Raw genomic sequence first — 24,583 nt, forward strand, 5'->3', positions numbered from 1 at the left:
TCGTCTTCTTTTGTGAAGGAATGTTGGAAAACCATAATAGTATCTCTGCTTTAGTGGCGCTGTCATCATTAACACCAACATTGTTTCGCACAATGAATATACTGACTGCCTCTTGCCACTGGTGTACTTTACATACGACAAGAATCTGTTTGAGTTTTCTGCCAGATTTCGAGGCAGAATTTCCTTGTGGAAATTATTAAAAGCATCTCAGATTTAAGTTCGCTCTAAATCTCGAGCTTCTGTAAAACTTCGCCAATCTTGGGGATTTTGCGTTGTTTTAAATTTGGTATGTATTATTCGCTGCTTCTGCAATAATGTTCTAGCCTGTTTTGTGTACCATAGGGGATCAGTACCACCTCTTATTAATTTATTCGGCACACATCTCTCAATAGTTGCCGATACTATTTCCTTGAATTTAAACTACATCTGGTCTACGGTTACATAGTCACATTGGAAGGAGTGGAAATTGCCTCTTGGGAAGGTTCCAAACGAATTTCTGTATGCATTTTTAAATATAGGTATTTTGCGATTACTTTTGGTGGGTTTAGACGTTATGGTGTTCAGTCTAGCTGCAAATCCCTGTATGTGTAATGTTGCTCCTTATTAGGTCAGGATTATTTCTTGCTAAAGGTCAAGTATGTTTCTGCAACCATTTACACTTTCAACTTTAATGAATATATTTGCTTCCAACAGATAATGTAGTTGCTGTATCATACAAGTGTGATGTCATACAGCTATATTTGCACATAGCAAAGAGCGGTGGTTCCTGGACCTGTGCTCTCCATCCACAAAAATCTGATATGTACTAACCCCCACCCTATAAAAAATAAGGTACTTACTGTGACACGAAGCTAACTGAATTCCAGGCATATCGTTTAATAGCCTTAATGCTTTTACACTGAAGCGCCAAAGAAATTGGTGTAGGAAAGCGTATTCAAATACAGAGATATGCAAACAGGCAGAACACGGCTCTGCGGTCGAAAACGCTTATATAAGACAACAAGTGTCTGGTGAAGTTGTTAGATCTGTTACTGCTGCTACAGTGGCTGGTTACCAAGATTTGAGTTTCAACGTGGTGCTATAGTCGGCGCACGTGCGATGGGGCACAGCATCTCCGAGGTAACGATGAAGTGGGGATTTTCCCATACGACCATATCACGAGTGTACCGCGAATACCAGGCATCCGGTAAAACATCAAATCTTTGCATCGCTGCCGCCGGAAAAAGATCCTTCAAGAACAGGACCAATGGCGACTGAAGAGAATCGTTCAACTTGACAGAAGAGCAACCGTTTCGCAAATTGCTGCAGATTTCAAAGCTGCTAGGCCATCAACAAGTGTCATCGTGCGAACCATTCAACGAAACAGCAACGATATTGGCTTTCGGAGCCGAAGGCCCACTCGTGTACCCTTGAAGACTGCATGACACAAAGCTTCATAACTCGCCTGGGCCCGTCAACACTGACATTGGATTGTTGATGACTGGAAACATACTGCCTGGTCGAACGAGTCTCGTTTCAAATTGTATCGAGCTGATGGACGTGTACGGGTATGGAGACAACCTAATGAATCCATGGACCCTGCATGTCAGCAGGGGACTATTCCAGCTGTTGGAGACTCTTTAATGGCATGGGGCGTGTGCAGTTGGAGTCATATGAGACCACTGATACGTCTAGATACGACTGTGACAGGTGACACGTACGAAAGCATCCTGTCTGATCACCTGCAACTATTCATGTCCATTGTGCATTCCGACGGACATGAGCAATTCCAGCAGGATAATGCGACACCCCACACTTCCAGAATTTCTACAGTGTGATTCCAGGAACACTCTTCTGAGTTTAAACACTTTCGCTAGCCACCAAATTCCCCAGATATGAACATTATTGATCATATATGGGATGCCTTGCAACGTGCTGTTCAGAAGAGATCTCCAGCCCTGCAGAATTCATGTCAGTTCCCTCCAGTACTATTTCAGATATTAGTAGAGGCCATGCCATGTCGTTATATTGCTCCTGTCTAGAGCCTTTATATAGAGAGAATGGCTCATGTGTCCACAATGACAGATGGTCTCAAACGGGTTCAGTCGAGTACTTAGTTCTAATTTTCATCTGCTAGAGAACAGTAAGGGACAGGACTAAACAGAAAGAATTATAATGTAATTAAGAATTTTGAGCACCAGAGTCCAGTAGTGCACCCAGACATTCAAGAAACAGGTCAAGCGAATGATTTGTGAATCGTTCTGTTTATTTCTAGAAGGCTTTTTTGTTTATTTATGTTTGTACAGTTTTGTATATGCTTTCATTAGATTGAATGTGATCTAAAGTAAATATGTAGATCATTGTTCTACCGATGAACGCTGTACGAACAAGTGTGAGAAAGTTTTAAGACAGTGTGAATGCAGGCGACGGGGAGTTTTTTTATCATAGTATGTTAAGTAAGTTTATGGTAAAAGGAAACCTAATTAGAGTGCAAATGAAAATGGTTAATAACGGAAAGTATGAACAAAATATCAGAATTTTAAATAGTTATTTTGGGAAAAAGTATAGTTCATAAGTGTGTTATTTGGTGATTGGTTAGTCATGAAAAGCGCGGACTAACGCGGGAGAATAATCTTTTTCTATTGGCCTTAAAGAAAACTGACCAATCACAACGGAGTATTCTTCACACGTCTTTCCTCTTGGAGATATAGAATGCTTACAGCAGTCTAAGGGAGTCGGAGCCCAGCCTTTCAATGGTACGGTCGTGTGTAGTATGAGCTCCGAAGGAAGTTATAATTTGCCGATTTTAGTTGTGCTACATGTTTCAAAAGTGTTTTAAAATGAACATATATTTATTCCGGTGTGTTTTTTAGAAAGTACTGATTTTTTAACTAATTTTGTGCATGTGAAAAGACAGTAAATCCGCGTGGCATATTGAGCAGATTGGCGACTAAAAACTTGAGTGCGTTAGACACCGATAAATTTAATACTACAGAGATCATTTTCATTTAAGAACAATCCGTGCTTAGTAGCTGTTCAGATTTCGGGAAATACATTACCATAAACTTGCTAACCTGACTGAAAGGATTCGTGCATGACTGGGTTAAGATATGCACGGGCTTGGCAGTGAACGTGTACATGTCAAGGTTCAGAATATACCGAAGTTTTGCCGGTATTTCCACCTTTCATTCAAAATTAAAACCTTTTCCCGATTCTTTGAATAGGTACGTTGTATGCCAGCCTGGTGCGAGTTGCAGTACGGTAGGTTTCTGCTCGGCTTTCCTATGGGCGATCTGTTGCACCGAGTAGGTGCAGGTAATGGACGGACGTAACCGCGCTGCCGCATCGTGTTGCGGCATTCCTGCGTGCTCGCGGGGGCCCTACACTATATTAGGTAGGTGTACCAGTTTCTTTGGCTCTTCCGTGTATAACGCCTTATATTTCAGTTGTACCACATTGAAAGCGCTGATGAAGGCTTTTGCATATTAAGTGTAGTATGCAATGTTAAAGTATTTTAAATTTTTCTGTTGACCTAGAAGTTTTCGTTATGAAATTAACTGGCTCGTTCGTTGCATGGAATACGGTGAGGAGCATCCACCTGCTTTGCATGTCACATACTTTAAAATCAGGAGCCACAGAAATTAAAGACAGTCTGAAATAACTTTCGCTGAGAAGTTTGTTTCTGTATTTATTTTTTGTCTAAGTTTAAGAAGGAAAAGCCTTTTCGCACAAGTGTTTTGACGAGACAGCTAGTAAATTTGTTACCGCTTTATTTGACAGCACTGGAAACTATGGCTTCAACATTAAGCAGGAACTTATCACAGACAAAGATTTATTTCATGTAACTTATAGTCACTGGAACTTGCTCGTTAGACATCATGTGTACTCCCAAATTATTCTCTCTTCCAAGTGTAGCGTTAGGCGTACGTAGGCGAGCTAATCAGCCGCCTAGAATGGTACAAGGGAAGCTGAATTTGCTTGCTGGGCTGAGAGCGAGTCGGTGGAACGAGGATATCACGTGGTCGCTCCAGGCGAACCAGGAGCAAGGGCGTCAGCAAAGGACCAGATGTTGGGAAACTCCAGCTATGGGGAATTTGGATTACGCCTCGATCGCTTAAGAGGGACGACTATGCTCCCAGCAATGGCGGACTTTTAAACAGACGGAAAGATGGCTTCTTACAGCTCTCTGAGAGTCTATAATAATTTACAATCACGTATTAATGCAAATCAGAATACGTTGGTGACCCCAGAAAAATGAGGTACATCCAATGTCACAACAGTACTTCAATATCCTTGAAACAACAGAAGTTAATATTTCACAGCAAATAAACATTTTAACAAAGCCCTGCGGAATTAACAAGTGTTAAATGCTTGGGGTGATTTCAGCGTACTATATCTCATATGATAGCACTGCACTATAGCCATCATCCCTGAAAGCCACGTATCTGTATCTATGTTATTTCTTGATTTATTGTGTCTTTTTCATTACACAAATGTTCGTCAGAACATCGTATTCTCCCCATTTACATAGAAAATGAACACAGCGTCAACACCTCTTATTTTGTCATGCATGTGGTTTTTGTTTAATGAACAGTTTACTGTTTTGTCAGTAGCTTTATTTAAATGTAGAATGCTGCTATTAAGAAACTGTGTTAGTTTAAAAGTGGTCAGTCTCATGTGTTAGCAGGTGAACCAGAAGATACCTTTGTCAAGAAGGCATAAATAAGTGTTTTCGCAATATAAAACGACAATATGTTGTAATTTATCACGAGCGCGATTGCACAAGAATACTGGCTTATTTATTAATGGACAAATCTTTATTTATAATTATTGAAAATTATTTGATGTGACAGAATGTTTATAACATTTCTTTATATAAATATTGTTGTAATATATTAGCTTAGTGATGGAAAGAGGTCAAGATGAGTTACATCATGCCTGTAGAACATAAGAACGATGTATTTTTAGTGGTGATGGCTTTAAACCAATGGAAAAGCAAACATTGGAGAAACATTACGGGAGTCAAGTGGAGACTGGAACTTTGGGAGTGAACAGCTTCAACGGAATGATTCTGGATACTATATGTCGAAGTCTGGAAGGAGGCAGACCCGCCTGTAGTATCGTGTGGGTTTTGATGGACTGGATGACTGATTCTGGGTGGTGAACGGCCGCTACCGCACTTTAACTTACAAAGGAATTTTAAATTTAAGTTTTGAGAGGTCTGAATGTGTTCCACACTAGGACTCTAACTTTTTCCACTTCTAGAACGGAACTGAGAATAGACTGAGTATGAGTTTCTATCTTTTGCATCGCGAGTGTTAATTTGTGAATCACCATGGTGAACTCTGAACTATTTTGAGCTGATGAATAGTTCGTGCATTGTGATTACCAAATGGACATAGTTTCCGCATATCTCTGATGACTATTTAGTTTGGGGAGTTTGCTACCATTCTAGTAACGCAATGAACGTATATCGTAGGACCGCTTCCCGTTTATTTGAGATGTCGTTTCTTGAACAAACATTATTCAACGTAATTCTCTGTCGTCTTCATCAATTACAGACATTAGAATAGAATTCCTGTTACTAAATTATTCATTTAATTTTCATTTTGTATTTCTGTGTATTTTATTAATTCGCAATTCTAACCAATGTGTAGCGTGTTTGACCGAAGGGTATTACAGCTACACGTTATTATTTACATCGAATTAGCTGCGGGGCATGAAAACAGACGTGTGTGTGTCAACACTATGACTGTATCGAACTACACTTTTTAATCAGAGCCGTGCATAGCCCAAGTACCTGAAGTATGAGTAACCAGAGGTAAAGACGCAACTGGTTTGCTAGCATGGACTGCTCTTTGGAAGAGCAATTACACAGTAGTAAGCGTTAGGTACCGTCGCACAAGCGATTGCGAATCCAATTGTTATTACATGACAGAACGGGGATATCAGTCAGTTTCGAAAGATGCTGGCGCCATACGAGAGTCTAATGAAAGTAGGCTGGTTTTCATCGACGACATGGATTTCGAGTCGTCTATGTACAAGTACAGCAAAGGGCTGTAAATAGGAGCATGTCACAATCTTCTTGCAGTCGGCTTCGTGATTTCACAGCGCTACACCACAGTGTCTGAAGAAACTGGAAACTAGACTATTGCACTTGGGGTTCCACCCATTACATTGCTCCAACGTATAAACTGCACTGAGTAAAGCTGTACAGTCCGTTATGGACAAGTGAAGAAGTTGTTGGTATTCTCGCATTGCATGACCCATTGAGAGCACTGTGAAAGCATCCTTCTCATTCTTATTCTTGAAAAAGACGTAAGTATCTGCAGACGCTCTGGATGCGTACGTGTTACGTTTGAAGGTGTAGACAGAAATCACCACCGGCCAACATATAGACCTCCGCTTTTTCTGCCGATTTGAATGGATACACATTCCGTCACAGTACGGTGCTGCTGACGGTTTCGTTAATCGTCAGTGACAGTTACCGCACTGCTCGTTTAGCGTGTGATATGGTAGCACGTAAGGGAACATTAATTACGAGGCTGGCCTAAAATTCCATGAAATACACAAAGTATTTATCGAGTTCGTTACAGGAATATACATTACTTCCAATGCTGAAATAGTATCACAGTTTATTTGAATCCTTGTCAGTGGATGAGAAATATTGTGGACTTGATGATGAACCACAACTGAGAGCAGTTCTGACTATGATGATTTAATTTAAGTACACACATCAAAAAAAGTTTTGCATCACCTCGGTTCCCAGAACTCCTGAAGATATCCACAGTCAACGTCTATTGTATAACAGACGCAGCCCAGCCTCTTGGACTGTTCAGAGGTGTCACAAAACCCGCCCAAAAAACAACCATGCATGAGCAGCACCTATTAGACGGAGGGGGTCCGACAGCCGATCAGTTCCAGTCATTGCAGCGGGAATCAGGTACACAGCTCGTGTTGTCTGTAGTTCAAACATGCCTAGACGGTCAATACCGCGGTTCCATCGCGTCCGCATTGTTACTTTGTGCCAGGAAGGGATCTCAATAAGGGAAGTGTCCAGACGTCTCGCAGTGAACCAAAGCGATGTTGTTCGGAAATGGAGGAGATACAGAGACACAGGAACTATCGATGTCATGCCTCGCTCAGGCCGCCCAAGGGCTACTACTGCATTGGAGGACCGCTACCTACGGATTATGGCTCGGAGGAACCCTGACAGCAACGCCACCGTGTTGAATAATGCTTTTTGTGCAGCCGCAGGACGTCGTGTTACGACTCAAACTGTGCGCAATAGGCTGCATGATGCGCAACTTCATTCCCGACGTCCATGGCGAGGTACATCTTTGCAACCAAGACACTATGCAATGCGGTACAGATGGGCCCAACAACATGCCGAATGGACCGCTCAGGATTGGCATCACGTACTCTTCACCGATGAGTGTCGCATATGCCTTCAACCAGACAATTGTCAGAGACGTGTTTGGGGGCAACCCGGTAGGGCTGAACGCTTTAGACACACTGTCCAAAGAGTGCAGCAAGGTGGAGGTTCCCTGCTGTTTTGGGGTGGAATTTTGTGGGGAAGACGTAGGCCGCTGGTGGTCATGGAAGGCGCCGTAACGGCTGCACGATACGTGAATGCCATCCTCCGACCGATAGTGCAATCATATCGACAGCATATTAGCGAGGCATTCCTCTTCATGGACAGTTCACGCCCCTATCGTACACATCTTGTGAATAACTTCCTTCAGGATAACGACATCGCTCGAATAGAGTGGCCAGCATGTTCTCCAGACATGAACCCTATCGGACATGCCTGGGATGGATTGAAAAGGGCTGTTTAAGGACGACGTGACCCACCAACACTCTGAGGGATCTACGCCGAAGCGCCATTGACGAGTGGTACAATCTGGACCAATAGAACCTTGATGAACTTGTGGATGGTATGTCACGACGAATGCAGGCATGCACCAGTGCAAGAGGACGTGCTTCTGAGTATTAGAGGTATCGGTGTGTACAGCAATCTGGACTACCACCTCTGAAGGTCTCGCTGTATGGTGGTACAGCATGCAATGTGTGGTTTTCATGAGCAATAAAAAGCGCGGAATTGATGTTTATGTTGATCTCTCTTCCTATTTCCTGTACAGGTTCCGGAATCCTCGAAACCAAGGTCATGCAAAACTTTTTTTGATGTGTGTATTAACAGCCTAGCTAAAACTTTACAAGTTCCAACGAATCTTGAAACAGTTTAAAAGTTTCAAAGATGTTCGAAAACGATCCTCAGTCATAGCCGAAGTTTGGAGCTACAGCTAACTGAACTCTACGAGTTCAGACTGTGGTCGAAATTTTCGAAGTATATCTTAGCTATTTACCAGAAAAGGTGAAGTATCTCAGCCCGCAGCTTGGCGAAATTTTCTGTGTATCGCATCATTCACGCTAACTTTTCTTGGTGTTAGAAATCAACGAATATTTTCTATAACCGAAATGAGCGGCCACATGCCACACAGACTACCACAAAAACTAAAGTCACTCGTAATTGCTACATCAAGCGTCTCTCTGCACTGCCAGAGTAAGAGTGTGACATGCTTCCACACTTGAGCCTCGTGCAGGGAGCTTCAAACTCTTTGCATTAAACGTCTACGGTTGATATATCACGTCATGTGGAACAACTTTTGTTAAAGACAAAACGTTTGCTGCTACTTCCTGGTGACGTTAGGCGTCATTTTGTATCGCATATGGCCCTGAAAAACAGAAGCGTACACATTCCGCTGCGTGTGTATGCAACGTGTGTTGGCAATAATCCAATCATCTGCTCCGTGTAAACCGCGCTGGGCCGAGCAAACTTAAAGTTCCTGATTCACTTTTAAAATAACTTTCTCCACTTACAGAAATGCGTCATTTATACGATTCTCTCTTATGGTTTTCTTGATGAAAGTCACTCTATCAATTCAATGGAGTAGAGTGTACAGCACACCTGGTTTGTAGACCCTGTTATTAGATGAAATCTCGTCGTTCTAAGGGTGGCAAATATTAAAAGACGCCTAGCGTCAGCGATGACTGTCAGCTAACATTTCCGATCGGTCCAAGGCGCTGCAATCATGGACTGTGGGGCTGGTCTCGGCGGAGGTTCGAGCCCTCCCTCGGGCATGGGTGTGTGTGTTTGTCTTTAGGATAATTTAGGTGAAGTAGTGTGTAAGCTTAGGGACTGATGACCTTAGCAGTTAAGTCCCATAAGATTTCACACACATTTGAACATTCAGCTAACATTTCATCTCTAACAAAAGTTGTTGTGATCTATCACCTCTAGACGTCTGATGTGAAAACTTTGAAATACACACAATGAAATAATTCTTAAATTCCAACAAATAAAGGAAAACTAAAATTATCCGCGTGCCCGTGATTGACTTTGGCACCCGTCGACATCAAACTGGACATACTTTACTGAATTAGTTTCAGGTCAATAATGACGTTAAAATTTGACTTTTCAGACAGTTTCTACTCTATACCATCTCAACAATTGCATCTATACTTACACACATGGTATCCATTTTAACGGGAATTGTGTACTCTACATGTTGGTCTTTATCAGAATCTCGCATTGTTTATGATTTATTTATTTAAAACATGGTTTCCTGACTTTAAGTGCCTGTGGCACTGCCGAAATGACAAATATCTTAACAAAATAAGCACTGTACGTTGTGTGTGTACTACCGTTATCCTAGGATAATACGTCTGCGCGTCTGGGAAGTGTGTAATTATCGCTGGTTACATTTTGTTGATGGATATTAATTAACTATAATTGGTAACCCAAATAAAATCATTCCATGAAATAACACAGCGTCATTTAATATTGTTCGGTCAGACGGATCCAAATGTGAGTCACATAGTGTTCCTAATTAATTAATTTGTGCGCTACCGATTTCAATAATTTTAATGAACTTTCCGCTCTAGTATTAACTATAACTAATTATCCATTCTGCAGTACTGGTAGGCCACTATTTCATCTGATTCAGCTTAATTTTGTGTCTGATTGTAATTTTGCATGTTACATGGCTGTAATGACGCCTTCACAAACTTAATAACAGTTTTTCCGAATCTATCAGTTTCCACTCTATCTGTGGTTTGGTCGGCGACAGCCATGAATGCTCTGCGTGAAAGAACCTGCTGGTTCTTACCCATTGAGTTAATTAGTTAGTTACATGTTCCATAGACCATTTGAACGATTCTTTTATCGAAATGGTGTGCGACGAGTCAGTTTGCACGATATGTTAAGTCCAGAAGAAATGATTTTAAATTAGATTCAAAACTTGCCTCGCTACCTGTCAGATATTTTATGTTACTGGGCAAATGATCAAAAGTTTTTATTGCTGCATATTGAACTCCTCTGAGGCACTGGCAGGTTTAACAATGTTTATTAAAGGTCATTTTTCCCCTCTAGTGCTGTAGGTATGTGCATAACTGTTCTTCTCAAATTATGATATATTATTTATGACGAATTTTACTAGAGAAAATGTATGTTGTGAGGTTGCAGTTAAAATGCCTTGCTCCTTGAAAAGGTACCTACATGACGTCCGTAGTTGAACACCACATATTATTCTTACTGCTCGCTTTTGTACAACGAATACTTTCTTTCTAAGTGATGAATCACCCCAGAAAATTATTCCGTACGACATTTGTGAGTGGAAATATGCAAAATATGTCAGGAGGTTGATACGTTTGATTCCAGCATTAGAAATTATTAGAAGAGCAAAAGTAGCTGAACTTCATTGTTTGATAAGCTCAGTAATATGCTTCTTCCAGTTCAAGTTTTCATCAATATGAACACCCAAAAATTTGGAGAATTCTCCCCTACTTGCTGACTCCAGCTATGTGCTACATCAATTGCTGTTATGACTCTGTTTGTTGTGCAGAACCGAATGTAGTGTGTTTTCTTCAAAATTTCGGGAGAGTCCGGTTTCAGAGAACCACTCAATAATTCCCTGGAAAATATCATTTACTAACTCCTCTGCTGCTTTCTCTCTAATGGGAGTTATTGTAACACAGATATCGTCTGTAAAAGTACCAATTTTGCTTGTTAAATGTTAAGTGGAAGGTCATTCATCCATATATAGGAACCGTTAATCGACTATATCTCCTGGCTTCGGTTGTGATACCAGCAGGTAGCTGAGAGGGACTGAACCTCACTGATACCTGGCAGTTTCGTGTCTTTACGACTCCTCGGCCGGTTGCCGTGTGCGCCAAGCTTCTATCTTCGGCCGTAGCTTTGCCGTCTTTCCGCGTTGCGTGAGTGTTCGATACGTCCCAAGTGCGAATCACGTGGTTGTTCCAGGCTAGCGAAAAAGGATCGGGAGAAGAGAGAGACAGAGGAGTGATTTACTCAGCCAGTTATAAGAAAGGGAGATTAGAGTTTAACATCCCTTCGATAGTGAGGTCATGAGAGACGGTCATCCAGTTATAAGGCATCTAAGTTTAATGTGGACTCTGTGGACTGTTATGTTCGGTGGAGGCGACACAATGGGAGCAGTGGTGAGCGTGCACAGGCTTCTGTGAGGAGCAGTCATCCGAACGGCGAAATATAAAATACTAAGCCATTTCATATGCATCCGACGAGTACAGTTTGGTGGGTTCGATTGGCGGAACTAAAAGTAAGCTCACCAGTCGAACACAAATCACATACAGTGCGAGGACGCACCATAGACACTTCTGTGCTCGTATCCTCTCCATCTGTCCTGAATCCAATGCCGACAGGGAGGAATATGTGAATGCAAAATACACTCCTGGAAATGGAAAAAAGAACACATTGACACCGGTGTGTCAGACCCACCATACTTGCTCCGGAGACTGCGAGAGGGCTGTACAAGCAATGATCACACGCACGGCACAGCGGACACACCAGGAACCGCGGTGTTGGCCGTCGAATGGCGCTAGCTGCGCAGCATTTGTGCACCGCCGCCGTCAGTGTCAGCCAGTTTGCCGTGGCATACGGAGCTCCATCGCAGTCTTTAACACTGGTAGCATGCCGCGACAGCGTGGACGTGAACCGTATGTGCAGATGACGGACTTTGAGCGAGGGCGTATAGTGGGCATGCAGGAGGACGGGTGGACGTACCGCCGAATTGCTCAACACGTGGGGCGTGTGGTCTCCACAGTACATCGATGTTGTCGCCAGTGGTCGGCGGAAGGTGCACGTGCCCGTCGACCTGGGACCGGACCGCAGCGACGCACGGATGCACGCCAAGACCGTAGGATCCTACGCAGTGCCGTAGGGGACCGCACCGCCACTTCCCAGCAAATTAGGGACACTGTTGCTCCTGGGGTATCGGCGAGGACCATTCGCAACCGTCTCCATGAAGCTGGGCTACGGTCCCGCACACCGTTAGGCCGTCTTCCGCTCACGCCCCAACATCGTGCAGCCCGCCTCCAGTGGTGTCGCGACAGGCGTGAATGGAGGGACGAATGGAGACGTGTCGTCTTCAGCGATGAGAGTCGCTTCTGCCTTGGTGCCAATGATGGTCGTATGCGTGTTTGGCGCCGTGCAGGTGAGCGCCACAATCAGGACTGCATACGACCGAGGCACACAGGGCCAACACCCGGCATCATGGTGTGGGGAGCGATCTCCTACACTGGCCGTACACCACTGGTGATCGTCGAGGGGACACTGAATAGTGCACGGTACATCCAAACCGTCATCGATCCCATCGTTCTACCATTCCTAGACCGGCAAGGGAACTTGCTGTTCCAACAGGACAATGCACGTCCGCATGTATCCCGTGCCACCCAACGTGCTCTAGAAGGTGTAAGTCAACTACCCTGGCCAGCAAGATCTCCGGATCTGTCCCCCATTGAGCATGTTTGGGACTGGATGAAGCGTCGTCTCACGCGGTCTGCACGTCCAGCACGAACGCTGGTCCAACTGAGGCGCCAGGTGGAAATGGCATGGCAAGCCGTTCCACAGGACTACATCCAGCATCTCTACGATCGTCTCCATGGGAGAATAGCAGCCTGCATTGCTGCGAAAGGTGGATATACACTGTACTAGTGCCGACATTGTGCATGCTCTGTTGCCTGTGTCTATGTGCCTGTGGTTCTGTCAGTGTGATCATGTGATGTTTCTAACCCCAGGAACGTGTCAATAAAGTTTCCCCTTCGTGGGACAATTAATTCACGGTGTTCCTATTTCAATTTCCAGGAGTGTAGTTGCCTTCCCAGAGCAGTTTGTATTCTAATGTCAATTGTACAACCTAAACAGACTAGAGACGGTACAGGGGTTCTTAAGCGTAGTAGTTACAGACTGAAAGTTGTAGAACATTGTAAAAGCATCTCAGATGCAGTTTCCTTTCAGCTGTACAATAACTACTTCTGTGGGCGTCAAGGAAATTCGCAAAATATGCGCTGAGCATGCAATACATACAGTTGAAGTGTTAATGACAGTCTGATTGATGCAACTGTTAATGGAATTAGTGAAATGCCACTTTCAGCAACACCCGAGGACTCAACGCGTTGGAGTAGACTTTACGTGTCTCATCTACTTCGTTGTGATCATCTCTTGGTAAATTGCTGTGATCCGCTGAGGCGTCATTAGCCATAGGCAGCACAGCATGTGGAACCTGAACCTTTTCCTAAATGTTAAGATATGGACATTAACGTAGGGTTTTGAATGTACTCTATAACATTCGTTTACCTAGAAAATATTAGTCGTGTAGATTGTGTGACGTTTAGAACATAAGTTTGCTAACGAAATTATTAACTGAAATGTACCGGTGGCAATAGACGTACGTAGTTTTCTCTAACAACAGATGTAGTAACTAATACTAGCACAAGTAGCAGACTCCTTCTGGTGTGTGAGTAGACCTGATGTCATTATTCGCACAGTCACATAACCAGTAAGATGGTAGCCAGGATATGTAGGTTAGCTTCTTTTTCCGGTTTCTCGTCATAGGGTGGTTCATTTTGTATTATCAGATTTGGTTCTTAGTTTTTGGTTTCTGTTTAGACATTCCTTAGTGTCTTAAATTGTTAAAATACGGTTAGCTCTAAGCTGACTGAAATACAGAAAAACAGTTTGTACACGTTTAATACTCTTTGTGCACAGTAAAATCCTTTTACACAACAAGGTAACTAGTTTAATAAATTCAGCAACGAATAAATGGTTAACCTTTCATAGGAGGTTTCTTTTTAAAGACTTCTGCCACGGAGATCTGCAACTGTATTTCTGCTCAAAAATTCTTGCTAAACACGTAGGCACTCAACTCAAGACTTTGACTGTCAACGCCTATGACAATAATGTAGGTACTGCTAAGTCTCGTCCGAGCCTCCAAGGAGCGTCTGCCTTTCCGAACCGTCAACTCACTTTCCGACCACACACTAATCACGGCCCGGTAACAAAATGCAGTTATCTTCCTCGAGTAATTGTCTATCACCTCCAAAATTTCTAAGTTTACATCAAAGTCATCATTAAATACATTAAGAAGAAAACAATATTGAAAGAAAAGGTCCAATATTATGCGAAATGATTTGTCTAAAAGGATTAGGGAAACAACTGAGGTGGCTTTGAATCGTGCTCGAAATAATGTACAGCAAATGAAAGACTTCAAGTGTTTCTCTGATCTATTACACTTTTTATATTTAAATAAATCATTTCACAAAATATTTGACCTTCTTTTAAATATTTTTTTACTTACGGAAAAAACCAAAACACTAAGAAGGGGTTGTGCGAGGTAAACGAAACTTGGTAGACGTGTTTCTACATTTGAAAGGTGACGTCCATTGAAATTTCGTTCAAGTCGCATAAGAGTGGCGCTAGTGGGCACCACTATGAGGATGCAAATCAGGTTTGCTTCAAATACATGACATAACGGTCGTGAGCGTTAGCTAGCCTTGACATTGGACATAGTGAGTTGATGCTGGTCACGAACGCCGTTAAAACGAGGAAGACGCCACTATCAGGACCTTACTGAGTTTGAACGAGTTCGTGTTATAAGGCTACGAGTAGCTGGATGATCCTGCCGCGATACTGCAGAAAGACTTGACAGGAAAGTAGCCACTGTACATGTGTGCTGGCAGCGGCGGTCACGGGAAGGTATGGTTGCAACAAGATCGGGCTGCGAACCGCTACGTGGCACTACCGAGAGCAGCAATCTGAGCACCAGTTGACTCTACAGTAACACAAAGAACTGTTAAAAATCGCTTACTTCAAGGACAGTTACGAGCCAGATGTCTTGTAGCATGCGTGGATTCAACTGACCCCTGACCACCGCCATTTGCAACTTAAATGGTGTCCAATGAGAGCTCACTGGAGGGCGGAGTGGAGGTCTGTTGTATTTTCTGATAAAATCCGGTTCTGCCTTGGTGCCAGTGATGGCCTGTGCTGGTTAGGACATGTGAGCTCCTGCAACCAACCTGTCTGCCACCTAGACACATTGGACCTATACCTAGGGTTATGGTCTGGGATACGATTTCGTATAACAGCAGGAGCACTCTCGTGGTTATCCCACGCAGCCTGACTGCAAATTTGTAATTCAGTCTGGTGATTCGACCCGTTACGCTGCCATTCGTGAGCAGCATTCCAAGGGTGTTTTCCAACAGGATAACGCTCGCTCACATACTGCTGTTCTAACTCAACATGCTCTACAGAGTGTCGGTATATTGCCTTGGCCTGCTCAACCACAAGATCCGTCTCCACTCTATCACGTAGGGGACATCATCAAACCGCAACTCCAGTATCATTCACAACCAGCATTAACAGTCCCTGTATTGACCGATCAAGTGCAGCAGGCATGAAATTTCATCCCACAAACTGACAGCCAGCACATGAACAACACAACGCATGCACGTCTGCATGCTTGCATTCGACATTCTGGTGCTTACGCCGGTTATTAATGCACCAGCATTTCACATTTGAATTGGCTTTACTAGTGCTTAAATTAAGCTATGATCTTTCAACGTTAATCACTTAAGATCTTTACATAGACAAATGTATTACCAGAATTTCATTACTTTTCACTAACTATTTCTTGGTATTCGGATTTTTTCCTACCAGTGTATTTTCAAATTTTGATGAAGAAATGAAATATAGTAAAATTAAATATCGATCGATATTCCAATATTATTATTATGAGTATACACAGGGTGACTAGAAACAGTTTTAGAAGACTTTAAGGATGTTGTAAGATAGATTGTGCTGAGAAATAACTGTTAAAAAAATCAATACGTTGCGCTGTTTCCGATCAAATGAGCATTGAAGTCAGCCAGTCAGGTCGTGCGCGTGCATATTCAAGCCACCTGCCAGAGACTGTGCTGCCGAACGTGTTCTTCGTTTGACCTCCTCAAACTTAACAAGACAGCAGTACTAAAATTGGACATTGGATGACAGGAAACATCAATCTTCTACCGTTCAATAGTTTTCAGTGCTTTTTTCTCTTTCTTTTGGTTTCAGCAAACCAAACGAAGAACATGTATGGCAACACTGCTTCTGGCAGGCTTCTTCGGTTTGCGCTCGCAGCGACCTGTTGGGGTAACTTCAGCATTAATTAAATCGTAAATGGCGCGACATATCCAGCTTTTTCCTTAACAATTATTTCTCAGCACAACCTACCCTGCAGCACCCTTACAAGCTTTTCAGAATGTTTCTGATCATCCTGTAGAACAAAAGGAAGCAGAGATGTCACAGTTTGTGCTGTAATTTGACATTTTATTTAATTTTTCCAAGTAAAAAAAAAGAATTCCACATTTTATCCACCAAGGTACACTTTTCGCGTAAGTAACTTCAGTATGGATTACAATGATTATTTTAAAAAGTTTCAGTTATTCATGTTTCAGTGTTCTTAGCTTTGTCGTTGATGGTAAGTTATTGTCCAAGTAATAGGAACAAGGACACGAACCATTACTGTAAAACAGTTAGTATCAGTAGCTCTACCCCAGAAAAGTGGAAATAAACGAGCCATTAGATTCAAAATACACTCCAAACATGTTCTTTAACATCTAAATAAATATTCATCACCAAAACCGCTACCAAAACTGTTATGCCTACCAACAAATCACAGAATCCAACATACAGTGGTTTACTGTACCACCTGGAACCCATGATCAGTAATGAGCAATGATGAACTTCCTTGTAATTGAGTCAGGTCTTGTAATTTATTTGCTAACTAAGCAAGGAAAGTTAATTTACAACAGGAGGTAGTCACCAATGTAAAATCAGAGGGCAGCACCAGATCACAGACGAAACGACAGTATAATCGTCTGCTACACTTACGATAGTGATAAACTTTGACATCGTTTTGTAAAAATGCTTGAATATCATAGACAGACATGATTTTAACTAATTACATTCAACACTATATATTAAGTTTCATTGTCGTTGTAAGATCACGGAATTCTAGGGTCCATGCGTCATAACAAGAATTTTGTGAGGTTATTGTCTAAAAAGTTACTTCTTGTACTATGTTCAGTAGCTACCATTTTAGTACCACTAAAAATAGATGTGGTCAGCTGCAATGTATAAGGAAACGAACTAAGTCTGGCAGGATATTATGGTTTTAGAATTTCGTCGCCGGCTTGTGTGACTACGTCTTGAAGCCAGAGTGGAAAAGCCACCCAGGAAACGTCATGGACATGGAGAGTTATGGTTTGAGCTTCAAACATTTTTCACAACGATACACCTTTTTGAATTACTAAATTTCCTCGAATTATCACTGTGTAGTCTTTCAATGTAGTAGTGGACTGTGAATGTTCTGTGGAACTTATAGAAAATGCTGCATATCAGGGTTGATGAAATGTCTTGGTAGACTTGTTTAACCTCAGCGCTATATCTGAAATCAGGGCCGTTACAGTCCGCTGGGTATTCCGAATTAATTGAATTCCGTAACAGTTATTAACTGAACCGAGCCGCTGTATTTGATTTCACATTACCATCGCTAACCCAACTAATTAAATCAATTAGCTGATTCCATATTTTTATTGTTTGATTTTCGTTTCGTTGCAAGGGTGCACACACACAACATACAGTTGAGGTAGTTAAGTAGTTTCTGGACCCGTATATGGGAGAGCCAACGTTCAGTTTCCATTATAGCCGTATAGTGACGTTAAACGATAGGTTCATTATTAGACAGCAAACAACGAGCAAATAAGTTGCACTTTCACACTATCAGTGGAAAGTAGTCTTCAAGAAGCTCACAATGAACCAAAACGCTCAGTAGGATTTGGCCTGTGTGGGATCACGGTTTGAGCGTTTCTTTACCGTCACTTAACAACTAGCATGCAGCTAGAACCTGATCTGGGGGCGGGGAGGGGGGGGGTGGTGGTGGGGGGGGGGTAGAGGGGGCGTGCGACTTCCGTGAATTTCCCGGCTGAGGACGAAATAGTTTTGATATTTCAGGACAAATAGATCTAGGTAGACTTGCCACTAGTCAAACCCAGTACCTGTTACATGTTATAATTTTCTTCAAACTGATAGCGAATTCATACGACTGTCTGCATGGCGGGGCAAGATGTGAGAGCGTTTTTCGAAATCCTTTTTTTTTCTAAAGCTGGAGGAGGGGCTGCGCCTGCCTTGTTGGCTACGCCCTTGACTTGTTGGATACACCCTAGACTACCAGTGATTTCTTCCAAGCTACAGTACCGCTGAGGTATAAAGGACTCATATCGAATGGAACTATCAGGAGACATCGAGCGTAAACAAATAAAAAGATGGTGCAAATGTTCACAGGATTATCTGACTGCCGAGAGAGTGCCATGACATACACTATGTGATCAAAAGTATCCGGACACCCCCTGAAACATAGTTTTTCATATTAGGTGCATTGTGCTGCCACCTACTGCCAGGTACTCCATATCAACGATCTCAGTAGTCTAGGAACCGATGACCTCAACAGTTTGGTCCCTTAGGAATTCACACACACAGACACATGCGCACACACACACAGAACGAGGAGCTCGGCGAAACTCACGGACTTCGAACGTGGTCAGGTGATTGGGTGTCACTTGTGTCATACGTTTGTACGCAAGATTTCTACACTTCTAAACATACCTACGTCCACTGTTTCCGATGTCATAGTGAACTGGAAACGTGAAGGGATACATACAGCGCAAAATCGTACATGCCGATCTCGTCTGTTGAGTGACAGAGACCGTCGACAGCTGAAGAGGGTCGTAATGTGTAACAGGCAGACCTCCATCCAGACCATCACACAGGAATTCCAAACTGCATCATGATCCACTGCAAGTACTGTGACAATTAGGCGGGAGGTGTGAAAACGTGGATTTCATGGTCGAGCGACTTCTCACGCTTCCCGCGCCCGGGTTCCCGGGTTCGATTCCCGGTGGGGTCAGGGATATTCTCTGCCTCGTGATGACTGGGTGTTGTGTGATGTCCTTAGGTTAGTTAGGTTTAAGTAGTTCTAAGTTCTAGGGGCCTGATGGCCATAGATGTTAAGTCCCATAGTGCTCAGAGCCATTTGAACCATTTTTATGGCGAATGGCCGGTGAACGTCATCTGTGATCGTGTGTAGTGCCAACAGAAAAATTTGGGGCGGTGGTGTTATGGTGTGGTCGTGTTCTTCATGGAAGGGGCTTGCAACCCTTGTTGTTCTGCGTGGCACTATCACAGCACAGGTCTACATTGATGTTTCAAGCACCTTCTTGCTTCCCACTCTTTAAGAGCAATTCGGGTATGGCGATTGCATCTTTCAACACGATCGAGCACCTGTTCATAATACAGGGCCTGTGGCGGAGTGCTTTCACGACAATAACATCCCTGTAATGGACTGGCCTGCACAGAGTCCTGAGCTGAATCCTATAGAAAACCTTTGGGATGTTTTGGAACGCCGAGTTCGTGCCAGGCCCTACCGACCGACATCGATACCTCTCTTCAGTGCAGCACTCCGTGAAGAATGGGCAGCCATTCCCAAGAAACCTTCCAGCACCTGATTGAACGTATGCCTCCGAGAATGGAAGCTGTCATCAAGGGTAAGGGTGGGCCAACACCATATTGAATTCCAGCATTACCGATGGAGGGCGCCACGAAATTGTAAGTCATTTTCAGCCGGGTGTCCGGATACTTTTGATCACATGATGTACACATCCAATTCTCTGAATGATGACAATAATTTACACTGCTCTCCTGGGAGCAGATTACTTGGTTAACATTTTGTCTAATCCTAGGACATACGAGAACTGGACTTGGATGTGCCGTTGCTAAGCTCACGTATTCAAATACAAGGTGTATCAAAAAGAATCATTCGATTTAAAAAGAATCATAACAGTTATGTTATTTGAGATGCGCGTAAAAACGTAGTGTTTGAAAGAGCAAATCTCGAGTTTTACACGGTTCCCGCTAGGTAGCAGCAGTGTGCGCCCACTTCAGTTCTAGTAAAAATACTGTCGGGACAACAGAAAGCGCTTTGTGGTCTACGTTTTGCGCAGTACGGATCAGTAATAACTGTTTAGCGTGACTTTCGTACTAGGTACTGTGTGGATCCTTGTACAGCACAGAGCATTAGACGATGACATGAACAATTCCGAGAAACAGCTTGTTTATGTAAAGGCAAATCGCCGGGCCGTCCCCGAGTGTCTGACACAGACATCGAACGCATCCGCCATAGTTTCACGAGGAGTCCGCAGAAATCCGTTCGCTGTGCAGCTCAACAGCTCAACATGCCACCGATGTCCGTCTGGCGTGTGTTGCGTCAACGTTTACACATGAAACCATGAAAATTCAGCTACTCGAAGCTCTTCGTGAAGGTGACAAACAACAACGTAAGGAGTTCTGTAATTTCATTCTTGACACGATGGATGACAGTTTTCTTCCAAGCTTAGTGCTTAGTGACGAGACAACATTACATTTAAATGGGAAGTTGAGCCATCATAATGTGAGAATATAGGGCACAGAACAACCATACGAAGTTTTACAACGTGAGAGGGACTCTCCAACGCTTAATGTGTTTTGTGCAGTTTCGCGGGAAAAGCCGTATGGTCCATTTTTCTTTGACGAGAACACTGTTACAGGAAGCACATTTCTCTATATGCTTGAGAACTTTCTTTTCCCACAGTTGGAGATTTATTCGAAACATTTCATTTAGCAACAGGATGGGGCACCGCAACACTGTCATCTGGAAGTGCGGGAATTTTTAAATCAAAGGATTACTAAACGATGGATCGGTGGGCCAAATGATTCAGCCTTAGATTCTTGGTCTCCAAGGTCACCAGACCTGACTGTATGTGATTATATCTTGTGGGGGTTTACAAAAGACTCTGTTTATGTGCCTTCGTTACCAACAACAATAAATGAACTGAGATGTGGAAGCTGAAACTCAGGACATGCTCGCTGAAATGTGGGAACAATTTGCATACCGTATTGACATATGCCATACATCTCAAGGAGGGCCTATCGAACACGTATGAAAAACAACTTTTTGACTTTCCCGTTCATCAAAAAACAAAATTCATAGTATATGTTTATTAGTTTCAGAAATATAGACGTGCCAAATCAGATGATTCTTTTTGATGCACTCTGTATTACGTTGTAAGCTGTTACAGTTTTATTATACAATCTCAAGATATTATCTCATAGCATATCTACGACAGATCATTGTAAATCGTAAACCCTCCTCTTGTAGCAGTTGTAGATAAAGTTCCTGAGTTACTACTTGCAGCTCCATTCCTCGCACAGCCAATTAACTGCTGAGCAACAGAGCCGACTCAACATCAGTGTTTGGCCAGTATACTTGATCCCACAGAGGCCAAATCCTGCCGAGCGTTGTGGTTCATTGTGAGCTTCTTGAAGACTACTTTCCACTGATAGTGTGAAAGTGCAACTTACTTGCTCGTTGTGTGTTGTCTAATAATGAACCTATCCTTTAACGTTACGATATGGCTAGACTGGAAACTGAACCTTGGCGCTCCAAAATACGGGTCCAGAAACGTGTGTGTGTGTGTGTGTGTGTGTGTGTGTGTGTGTCTGTGTGTAAAATATACGGCTGTCATCAAGTAACAGTATGGGAGAATCTGATGTAATACAAGTTTTTCAAAAATGCTTTTACAAACATTAGGGACTGGTACCTTAAAACAAAACAAGAAAAAAAACCTTGTAAAAATGAGTTTGAAATTGCGTACCTTAACAGCTGTGAGCACTTGTTCATCTACAGTACTGAGGAACACTTCCCTTCTACTGCAAGCTCTTTGCTTTCCATATTTTTGGAGGAGGTTGCATGGTCTAAAACAAGAAAGAAGCCGCACAGAGTGGCCGCGCGGTTGGAGGCGCCATGTCACTATCTGCGCGGCTCCTCCCGCCGGAGATTCGAGTCCCTCGGGCATGGGTGTGTGTGTTGTTCTTAGCGTAAGTTAAATGGTTCAAATGGCTCTGAGCACTATGGGACTTAACATCTGAGGTCATTAGTCCCCTAGAACTTAGAACTACTTCAACCTAACCTAAGGATATCACACACATCCATGCCCGAGGCAGGATTCGAGCCTGCGACCGTAGCAGTCGCGCGTTTCCGGACTGAAGCGCCTAGAACCGCTCGGCCACCGCGGCCGGCCAGCGTAAGTTAGTTTAAGTAGTCTATAAGTCTAGGGACCGATGACCTCAGCAGTTTGTTCCCTTAAGAACTCACACACCTTTGAACATTTTTGAACAAGAAAGAAATTTCTGGTAAACACGGGCTCTAAAAAGAGTTGTCAGCACTCGTTAATCTTCGCTACTGTGAAACTCATCTCTTCTATTGACCAAGTGCTTATAGCTCTTATCGTATGCACCCTAGAGCCAATGTTTAATGGACTTTTTTGTTGTTTTGGTTCATACTGCCTTACCCCTCCCAAAATATTGAAAGCGAAGAGCTTGCAGTAGACGAGTTGCGTTTCACAGTATCGAAGATGAAGAAGTGCTTATAGCTCTTAAGGTGTGCATTTTAGTGCCCTTGTTTATGACATTTTTTCCTTGTTTTGGTTAAGGAACCTAGTCTTAAAGACTGTAAAAGTATTTTTGAAACATCCTGTATAAAACGTTACCCTAGTTGGTCGCATCCATGTCACAACGGTATAGCTGTTACCCACTTACAAGAACTTAGTCCCTACGTACAGTGCAAGGCAACTAAGACAGACAACCTGAACTATATCCACAACGAGTAAATATATTGACGTGAGGTTTTCGCTAAGTTATGGCGGCCATTGTGCCGAATTTTCTGATGTAAGCAATTAATTTTTAACGCTTATAGTTGCCACATTAAAACACCGACTTTGCCTGTTTTTAATGGAACTATGTACGCTTGTCTGTGGTACTGGAAATAGCTTACGAAGAGAACTTAATGACGTAATATGTGTGAAATTTGTTCAAATAATAATAAGATAATAATGATAGCGTCTCAAACTACAGTCCAGCCGTCGGTAGAAGAGGTTCCCTAACCTTTCGCCCTGTAGCTGAAGATCTGCCGTCCAGTATAGCGTACTGAATTCTGTTAGTCAAAATCTCGTTCAACCAATCTTAATCGGTAAAGGTAGCCTTTTTAGTTGACGATGTAGTAAAGTGGTGGAGGAGGCGTGTTTATAAGCATAAATAATACGATGATTCCTAGTGGGATTAGTATATATTCCGAATGCTAAATAATTTGGGTGAAGCTGAGTTTTTAAAGATAGACAAAACGTGCTTATCAGTTGTTTCCTATACCCCTACCACAGGAGAAGAAGCGACGCTGCGTCGCAGGGAAACCTGGTCGTGTTACAATATTTGGGGAGATATCAACGTACCAGCTGTAGAATGGGGTTCAAATTATTAGGGCGGGTAGTAGGATAGCTATTGCGTGAAATTGTTTAAATTGCCTTATTCAAAATTTACAGTTAATCAGGAAAACAATTTACCTTGAGCAGTTAATCAGAAAACCTACCCGCGAAGGTAACATCTTACATACCCAGGTTACAAGTAGACCGAAACTTTTTGACTCGTTTAATGCAAAACAGAGAATCAGTCAGCACAAGATGTCACAGTATCACAGAGTACGACTATAAACAAGACTGCAAAGAAATACAGGGGAATATTTCTGTTTATCAAGACTGCCATGAAACAGATTCCAAGTTACGTATGTGGTCAACATGAAAAATTAGTCTCGAGGTTCGAAAATTTCGAGGATCAATGGTTAAAGTTCAGGTCTTAGGCAGGTATGTATTGAGCAAAGATGAGAGGAATCGGAAAAATCCCACGTGGTACGACAGCCTGTTAGATGGTTGCTCCAGAATCAAGGAGAGCCTCATTGCAAGTTTAAACTTAGCTAACGCCCATAAACAAACAAAAACTGAACGAACCCGAAACTGGAGTAATTACGGTCATGTGGGAAGCATCCGACGAGTTCTCTATCGACGTGAGAAAAATTCCTAAGAAATTTTGGCCTTATGTTAAATCAGTACACGGATTACGCCATCTGTTCAGAATCCCTGTAACCATAACGGCATCGAAACGGAGAATGACACAGTGATGGACGAAATACTAAATTCCTGTTTCCAAAATTGTTTCACTGAGTATGATTGTACTGCAGATCTTCCTTTTAATCGTCGCCCGAAAGCCAGAATGACAGACATCGAAATATATGAAATATATTCACAGTTGCGGATATGGAGAACCATC

The sequence above is a fragment of the Schistocerca americana genome, chromosome X (assembly GCF_021461395.2).
Source record: "Schistocerca americana isolate TAMUIC-IGC-003095 chromosome X, iqSchAmer2.1, whole genome shotgun sequence".
NCBI classification, from domain to species: Eukaryota; Metazoa; Arthropoda; class Insecta; order Orthoptera; family Acrididae; genus Schistocerca; species Schistocerca americana.